A 10,653-nucleotide genomic window follows, 5' to 3' on the forward strand; every position below is an offset into this window, starting at 1 on the left:
ACTGCATAGGAAAACACTGCAAATTCTGACGACACTTGACTTTTATTTTAACCTGATACATTTGGCTACGAGTCGAATGGTTCTTATATGAAGGAATATAATAATAATAATAATAATAATAATAATAATAATAATAATAATAATAATAATAATAATAATAATAATAATAATGAACCACACAAAAACTTCTTTCAGTTTTCTTCTTAAGATGGAAAGAGAAACCCACAAGATTCCTGTGTAAAACTTGTTTACTTGTAAACATTTACATATTACGTATGTAAATATTTACAATTAACCAAGTTATGCACAGGAATCTTGTGGGTTTCTCTTTCAATAATAATAATAATAATAATAATAATAATAATAATAATAATAATAATAATAATAACACTGCTGTTAAAAATGACACCAGTAACAAAAATAATTTTATCATTACCACCATTACTCATCCACACACATCAGTAAATACTGACGTCAATCTTACCACCGCAAATAATGTCAAAACTACGGTCACTGAAAGGAATGAATCACACAAATAATATTTCCAAATCTTTTCAAAAAGACTTGGGACACCCCACTCCCCCACCCCCGCCCCCCCAAAAAAAGGGGAAGAGGCAAATGAACGAAAACAGAATTTGAGGGGCCCTGTCACAACACTCTTTTCTCATTTTTCGAGTTTCTCTCGTCTCTGGGCTCTCTCTCTCTCCACACACACACACACACACACACACACACACACACACGTACAAAAGGAAGAGAAGGGGTTGAGAGGAAAGATAAGACACGAACGCGCCGACGAACGGAAAAACAAGGGAACGTAAGAACTGAGAGAGGGCGGGAGAGAAAAAAAAATCGGAAAATCGATTAGAAGTTTTATATTTGTTTTATATTTAATCTTTTATTTTTTTTTTCTGGCCTTGTTTACTGGTGTGACGTCACGACATCAAAGATTAAATTTTCTCTTTTTAGATTTGGCTGACGAAGGGTGAGAGAGAGAGAGAGAGAGAGAGAGAGAGAGAGAGAGAGAGAGAGAGAGAGAGAGAGGGGATGATAGTGAGATATCAGAACAGTGAGAGATATCAGAGAGAGAGAAAAGAGAAAGCTGAGAGAGAGAGAGGGAGAGAGAGAGAGAGAATGATTGTTAATGCCAAATGAGAGAACGAGAGTGACTCCTCATTGTAAGAAAATAAAGCACAAAATCCTACAGGGGACCCATACGAACTTACAAAAATAAGTAAATAAAAAACAAATAAACAAAAAAAGAGAACATTAGCCCCAGGTTGCAAACAAGCCATAGAGAAAAGAAAATTGATAACTTGACGGATGAAAAAAAAAAAAAAAAAAAAAAAAATAAAATATATATATATATATATATATATATATATATATATATATATATATATATATATATATATATAAATAAGTAATAACAATAAGTTGTTGAAGTAAATTACGCTGAAGAAACGATAGAGAGTTGGAGATACACCTTGAAATTAAACACTCAAAAAAATAAAAAAAAAATAATAATAATAATAATAATAATAATAATAATAATAATAATAATAATAAGCGACGCCAGAAATATTTCAAAGTGACGCCTATTGACCAGTAACAATGTGAAAATGGCCTAGAATAAGTGACCCAACCTTTAAATGAGGCAAAGGGAGGATAAAAGAGTAAACGTGGTAAGGAGAACGAAAAAAAGGAGAATAGGAGAATATGGAAAAAAGATTATACTGATACAACAAAGTTACAAAAATTGTTAGAAAATACGGAAAAACAGAAATATGATAGAAGTCGTATTACAGAAAAAGGAAGTTGAAATGAGCATTAAGAAGTGACAGAATTTTTTCCAGATAGGAAAAGTCAAATAATTATATATATATATATATATATATATATATATATATATATATATATATATATATATATATATATATATATATATATATATATATATATATATATATATATATATATATTTATATGAATTTTTGACTTTTCAAATTTGGAAAAAATTCTGTAACCTCTAATGCTTATTTCTGCTCTTTCTCTGTCACATACGCCGTGACACTGTTGATATTCACAAATACTAATCTACAAGTTTCCTGTAATATCCAATTCAGTATAACACGTGAATAATACCTACACCCAGGGGGAGTTATACTGTATACAGTAAGTGATACGCGCTTTGTCACCAGTGGGATTCGAACTGCTGCTGTCTGGTCTAGAAACAACGATATATATATATATATATATATATATATATATATATATATATATATATATATATATATATATATATATGTGTATATATATATATATATATATATATACATGTGTGTATATTTGTTAAAATAAAACATCAGTTCCAAAAAAAAAAAAAAAAAAGAATTCGTGAACTTTAAAATCTCTTAGCCGAGCGAAGAAGACTTATAAGATCCGCCGAGTTCAGCCTGACAAAATAATTCCCCAAGACGCAAAGAACCTCATGACTGAATTTTTCAAAAGATCGACAATACGCGAAAAGCCTGGCACACGGAAAGACGTAAAGAGAATTGAAGAGAATTGGGGAGAAATTGACAGCACTAACCCTTATGGGAGAATGAAGGCACTGAAAGCAATTGAATCTAAACAATTAAATTCCTCTGTGTAAACCCGCATCTATACCTTATGGGACGGAATGGAATGCAAAATTTAGACGAAACGCCAAGCGCTTGGACCTAAGAGGTCATTCAGCGCTAAAACGGAAAATGTGGAATATGGATAAATCTTCCGTAATTTTAAATTTGAAGCTAAAACACTTTCCGTAACTTTAATTTCAAGAAGGAAAAAAATCTCACATGATTTTAAACATGAAACGACAAAATCTTTCGAACTTTGAAACCTGACACAGGAAAAAAAAAAAAGGAAAAAAATTCTAACCTAAAACAGGAATGATTCCAAGGACAAAGAATTCCTGAATATTCCAACGACGATAATTCCTTCCCTGATTACAATTTAACAGACCTCTGGTGACTGAGTAATTGCGCCCTGTCAAAAAAAAAAAAAAAAAAAAAAAAAAAGAGGCTGGCTAATTACAATTTAGCCGAACAGCATTTCAACACTGATTACTGGTCCCTTTGAAACCGAATTCAAGGGTGAAATCAAAGCGAATTCAATCCGGGGATGAATTTCAAATGAGGTGAAGATATTGAATTCTGTCGTTGGAAGTACAAGAGATGCCAATTCGTTCTTTTCGAGGCACTGTTTCGGGACAGTGAACACTGTAACCGATTCTTCAATTTATTTAAATACAATGATTTCTATGCACTGAATCGAAGAATCCAGTTCAGTCCACTATTCCGATCGACGGAAGAGGACGATCGAGTATGATCATTAACTGAACTGAATATAGAATTTAGGGCAAAGACCAAGTACTGGGACCTATGAGGTCAATCAGTGCTGAAACGGAAACTGAGAGTAAAAATGTTTGAGAGGCGTAACAGGAGGAAAACCTCAAAGCAGTTGCACTATGAATCAATTGTTAGGAGAGGGTTAAGGAAAGTAAGATGGAAGACAGAATATGAAAGGAGGTACAGTAAAAGGAACGACAGAGGTTGCCGATAGGGGCCGAAGACGCTGCAAAGAACCTTAAGTAATGCCTACAGTGCACCGCATGAAGTGCACTGACGGCAATGCCCCCTGTTGGCCCAGCGTTCGACTCTCCGACCGGCCAGTGAAGAATTAGAGGAATTTATTTCTGGTGATAGAAATTCATTTCTCGTCATAATGTGGTTCGGATTCCACAATAAGCTGTAGGTCCCGTCGCTAGGTAACCAGTTGGTTCTTAGTCACGTAAAATAAATCTAATCCTTCGGGCCAGCCCTAGGAGAGCTGTTAATCAGCTCATTGGTCTGGTTAAACCAAATATCGATTTTATTTCGATAAAATTTGATCCAGTGAACCATATTACCGATGTTCCCCGTAGAGGGGTAGGGCCGTCCAGTGCACCTCACGGCGTGCGCTATAGGCATTACTTGAGGTTCTTCGCAGCGTCCCTTCCTGAGGCCCCCTATAGCTGCAACCCCTTTCATTCCTTTTACTGTACCTCCGTTCATATTACCTTCCTTCCATCTTGCTATCCAGTCTCTCCTAAGAATTATTTCACAGTTTCTCTTCTGTTACACCTTTCAAACATACCCACACTCAATTTCCTTTCCTGCGCTGAATGACCTCGTAGGTCCCAGTGCTTGACCTTTGACCTAAACCCTGTATTCCATTCCATCCTATTGTCGGTGTCTTTCAATATGAATATAATCGACAATATCAATTTAACGAGACGAATTATCATATCTCGCTAACCATTTTTACTTTATAATTCGATCTATCAAATATAATTAATAATATCCATACAAAAATTCGGAGAGGTCTAATTAATAATTTAGATCATGTTTAACACGTGATTTAAGTAATTAATGTAATTGAATTCAATAAATACTTTCGATCCGGTGAACAGAATAATTTCCACTTAAATCTAGGAAACCCAATTATCAAATTCATCCGCTAATTTCAGTCTAACGAATCGAATTATCAGTCTGAATAATTCCGTCGCAGATGAATCAAGATCTGATGTAATCCTAAGCTTAAAACACCGAAGACAATAATTATCAGATTCGTTGAATAATTTTGACGTGATGAAACGCCGGATCTAATTTAACAAAAGCAAAAATCGATCATAAAAAAATTTCGACCGCTGAAGATGGAAAAATAATAAGCCTACATTTTTCTAAATCTGTAAAAAAATTTCGATTGCTGAATATATATATATAAAAAAATAAGCTTACATATTTCTAAATCTATAAAAAATAGTTTGGACCGCAACATTTAAAAAACTAATTAGCCTACATATTTCTAAATCTATAAAAAATAATTTCGACCGCAACATATAAAAAAATAAGCCCACATATTTCTAAATCTATAAAAAAAAATTCGACTGCTGAATAAAAAAAAATGAGCCTACATATTTCTAAATCTATAAAAAAAAAATTCGACCGCTGAATATAAAAAAAAAAAAAAAAGCCCACATATTTCTAAAAAAAAAAATTCTACCATTACATAAAAACCACAATACGGAGCTTACATATTTCTAAAAAAAAAAAAAAAACAAACATAGTATTCTCAAATGGTAAAATATGTTTTATATCTCGTATATTGAAAAGGGCCTATGGCCTATTAACTTCTTTATTGTCAACGAAAGTCTTGAATTTATAAAAAAATATATGAAGAATTTTACCTGAGAACCCTGGGTTCTAATTCCACCTAAGAATGATAATTTATTATTATTATTATTATTATTATTATTATTATTATTATTATTATTAAAAAGGATGGCTGTATTATGCGAATTTATCTTATACAGGAACTTTTCTATTTTCCTTATAATTCGCTTTTCAGGCTCAGCGATGTTGGTCAGCAACTGGCTAATATTCATATTGGAAAAGGATAGCGTGTGGAATGCAGGAAGTCTTTTATTGAAATATATTCAATTATTATTATTATTATTATTATTATTATTATTATTATTATTATTATTATTATTATTATCTAACAGCTGTTAATAATAATAATAATAATAATAATAATAATAATAATAAATTCCTGTAAGCCCGCTTACGGGTACAATTATGCCATATTTATACCCGTAAGCGGGCTTACAGGAATTTATTATTATTATTATTATTATTATTATTATTATTATTATTATTATTCTTATTATTATTATTATTCTACTTTCACTTTTACTTTACAAACATTCACAGAGTAGAATCCCTGATAATGAAAAGTGAGAAGAGCAAATCTAAAATAAAGAGAGAGAGAGAGAGAGAGAGAGAGAGAGAGAGAGAGAGAGAGAGAGAGAGAGAGAGAGAGAGAGAGAGATTAAAAATGCTCCCCAATTGATACACGCATTCAAAATAATATATACCAGGTGTTTTAGACTTGCCTGATATCATCTAGGTTAAATATCGTACACTGCCATCAGGAATAACGTGATAAGCTCATTACGGTGGTAATCTGTTTGATAAAATTGCTATTAATATGAGTTAATTGACACCAAAATGTCACCTGGTGATAATTACGGAGCATATGTATATTCGTAAGTTTAAACAAATAATATAGGGTTTCTTATCGATAAATATCAACATTTATAAGTCTGATTAGAAAACGAAACAAGCTAAAAACATTACCAAATAAGAACCAGTCATCGTCGAAAAGGAACATACTTTTTAATCTTTAAGAAAACGCGCAAACGGCAAATTACCTTGAGTCTCCCCCTCATTTACCCACAACAGAAAACGGAGACTGTTGTTTACAACTCGGGCGTTGCGTCAGACGTACCGAGGTCTCCTTTCTGGGAATTTTCATTTCCACCGCTTCATTAGCGGCCATTAGCGAAATGAGATCATATATTTAAGAACGGCCCTAATCGCAGACCGATATCGTCGATGCTAGCTGCCGCAAAAATACTCGCTCTTATCCGAGTAGCCCGTCCATCCATCCCAGGCGATCTGTGAAGTCTTTTCTTCGCTAGCCAATACCTACTCCACCCCCACCCTCACTATCCAGGCGTCACCCAGACGGTCGTCTATAACACCCTCACCCCACCCACAGGGCTTCCTTCCACTTCCGACGGCTTAATTGACCATATAAATCTCACGGGTCGGTTCCTTTTTGCTGAGTGCGTGAAATAACCGAAGTAATGAGACTGTAAGCAGCAGGCTGAGCAAAGGCCGAGAAAGAGAGAGAGAGAGAGAGAGAGAGAGAGCTCTCCCTCATTATAACCTAAACGTAACACATTCAGATTCTCAAAATTCTCTGTCATTATAACAAATATGCATATACATTCAGAATCCAAAATTATATGTGTATATATACAAATATATAATATATATATATGTATATATATATATATATATAATATATATATATATATATATATATATATATATATATATATATATATATATATATATATATATAAGAGTAACTCTCAACATAGTTTAGCAGGGTAATAACAATAAGTATAGAATGGGGAAAATGAAAAATCATGAAATATATGAAAACTAATGAATATATATACATATACATATATATGGATATATGAGGCATTATAATTCCTCCTCTCTTTTGTTTGACTTCATTCTATGGTATTTATTTATTTCTTCTAGTAAATGATATGCAAATGCCGATGGGAAGGGCAACCTTATGTCTCCACTGGATGGAACGGGGATGAAAATGAGTTGAGTCAAGAACAGAATTGACTGACAAAATCGCCTCTCGAAAGACAGCATGTTATAGAGCATATGTTTTGTAAATGTTAATATCGAAGGCCCCGGCAGCGTAATAATAATAATAATAATAATAATAATAATAATAACTTTATTTTTTCCAAATGAATGTGAATGTCGAAGGTACGATCAACAGAATAATAATAATAATAATAATAATAATAATAATAATAATAATAATACTAATAATATTTTGTATATGTAAATTTTGTATATGTAAATGTAATAATAATAATAATAATAATAATAATAATAATAATAATAATAATAATATAATAATAATAACAAATAACAAAATGGATCTACACAATCGCCCCTTAAGTGAGGGAAGACTATAAACCCCATGGAAAACCAAGGCAGTGTTTGAATTCAAGAGCCATGAAAACGGGAATTCAACTCATGTTAAAAAAAAACTTTAAAATGAAGCTCCTAGATTTTTCAGTTTCTGTTAGGACAGTTTTCGAAATCTCCATCTCCTCCTGTGGGCCTACTTAAAGCCTATAGGCCTTCCGTTCGTCGAAAGCGGGACCTCGCCGATTAAAGTAAAAGGTCAAAGGTTATCCTAAATGGTATAAAAAAAAAAACAAGTAATAAATGCGCCGAATTTTCTTCGGCGCAGCCGAGTTTTCTGTATAGCATATAATGCTGTATGAAACTCTTAGCCACGGCCCATGAAACTATTAGCCGCGGCCCATGAAACTTTCAGCCACGGCCCGGCGGTGGCCTATGTTGTTGGTGCCTATACCGCTGCCAGAACGATCATGGCTAACTTTAACCTTAAATAAAATAAAAACTACTGAGGCTAGAGGGCTGCAATTTGGTATGCTTGATGATTGGAGGGTGGATGATCAACATACCAATTTGCTGCCCTCTAGCCTTAGCAGTTTTTAAATCTGAGGGCGGACGGACAGACCAAGCCAGCACAAGAGTTTTAAAGAAAACTAAAAAGTATGAAAAAAAAGGCCAGTTATTCTATCCGAAGCAATATGACTAAACGTCCAGGGTTTTCAACAGTTAAAATACTGGAAATAAGTGTTGAAAGGTAATTTCAACAAAAGAAATTTGACTAAAAATCAAGTATTCTATAACCTGCAAAAAAAAAACTATGAGCTAACATAACCTATGTTGAATTAAAGTAACATCTGTTGAAATACCTAATTATATATTCAGATAACTAAGTTTCAATATATTCTTCTTTGTAGCATATAGCCTCCCTTTTCTCAAGGGGCGGATCAAAAAAAAAAAAAAAAAAAAAAAAAAATACGAAAACAAGAAGACCAGTTATTCTCGCCGAAGCAATCTGACTATAAGCTCCAGGGTTGTAACAGCTGAAAGAATGGAAATAAATGTTGAAATTACTCTCTCTCTCTCTCTCTCTCTCTCTCTCTCACACACACACACACACACAAGCAACAGTATACTTTAAGCGTTTTGCCTGTCTCAGTTCCCCCATAAGATCTCGAAACAACGATGCATCATTTATACTTGCAATTGGAAACGTACTAAATCGCACGACTGGAGTTTCTCCGTCTTAATATTCATCCTCATTTTCCTTCAAGTCTTCCATTTCTTCCTTCTCCTCCTCCTCCTATTCCTACGATCCCTTCCTAGGGCAGAAACAGGCTTTCCCAGCCCAAATGTAAATCTACCAGCCACTCTCTCTTCAACTTCGGTCCGACGCGGGGAGCAGCCACAAATTTATTCTGCAATTCAGCGAGACGCGGCCCCAGAGCGAGAAGGAGCTTATTGCAAGCGACGAGGACCTCGGCAAACTTGTCAGCAAAACAGGAGGCATCTTGCCTTGTCCGGCTTACGCAGGAAGTCGAGGAGAAAATCCTTTTGACGGGCTTATGTAAACTAGAAGTTCCTTTTCCTCTTCGGGCCGAGATTGTGTGAATTCGTGTTGGTGTTCCGAAGCTCTATGAGCGTCGCGTCGACTCGGAAGTGAGATTTCTCCACACTGCGAGAAACGTCGAATGATATCATGGAATTCTCGACAGTGAAGTATAATGAATTATTTGGATGTTAAATTAACTTATGGACAATGAAGGCTAAACACACAAAATGTGATGTGCGTACAATGTATACACATTTTTTATATAAATATATAAAATCTACAGGTCGCTTTTTACCAGGTACGTATGTCATTGCAATGGCCCCAGTGACCTCTGTTAACTTTTCGAAGTCTTCATACTTTTTTATATATACTTATCAATGAAAAGCCTCACATAAAATTGTAAGAACATGAAGTAGGCCTAATTCTGATGCCCGTACATCAGAATTACTTCATATTCTTGCATTTGGGTATAAGGCTTTGTAGTGACAAGCGTACCCAAAAAGTGTGAAGAATTCAGAAGTTAAAAGAGGGCACTGTGGTTATTACAATTACAGTGTATCACCGTGTATTCACAAAATAGCCACACAACTTCATTGTGTTAATAAAATTTATGTTATTCGTACTAGGATTCAATTAAAGCATCGGCAATTTAAACCATCCCGTCTTACTGAAGCCTAATATATACGTGTAATAAGATTGCGTACGTATACTTGTTGAAACAAACTCACATACACACACTCACGTACAAACACTCTCTGTCTGCCTCTCTCTCTCTCTCTCTCTCACACATACACGCACACACACAACCACACACACACATACACACGCGCCCGCAAACAAACACACAAGTTGGGCGAATCGTTATTCTAAAGCCTTCAAGTGTGGCGGTTCTGATTGGAGTTTAATGTGCGTGTGAACTGGGTCTGTCATCAAAGGATTGTTTACACGAACGGCTCTCGAGGAGCGGAATCCCACCGCCCCCCCCTACCCACCCACCCCACCCCTTCCCAAACCAACGCCCGGGTGGGCGGTGGGTGGTCTCTCCAACGACCGGAGGTTATGATGCGAAAACTTGACGAGGAAGCATAGCAGCATCTTTCAGCCACAAAACACGAGGTTTATGGCGATGACATAATGGTGTCTCTCTCTCTCTTTTTCGGGTTTATATGAAGCCTGAAAGAGGAAGGGGAGGGGGAAGGAAGGGGGGAGGAAGGGATATTTTCACGTCATTCCCTCACAATTTGGGGGGAGAGGGTTTCCGAATCACTAATAAAATATTTAAGTAGGGAAAAACGAGCTTCAAAAGTTGCTACGATAAAACGTATGCCTAAACCAAAAAGAAATATTATTATTAAAATAATTGATATTAATATACATCCTATGTAAGGAAACTGCTAAAAGATTAAACTTACTGAATCTATAAAAATAAATGTCAGATCAATATGAACCTCAACAAATATTCATTGCTCTTTTCAGAAAAAAATATTC

This window comes from Macrobrachium rosenbergii, chromosome 10 (genome assembly GCF_040412425.1).
Source record: "Macrobrachium rosenbergii isolate ZJJX-2024 chromosome 10, ASM4041242v1, whole genome shotgun sequence".
NCBI lineage: Eukaryota > Metazoa > Arthropoda > Malacostraca > Decapoda > Palaemonidae > Macrobrachium > Macrobrachium rosenbergii.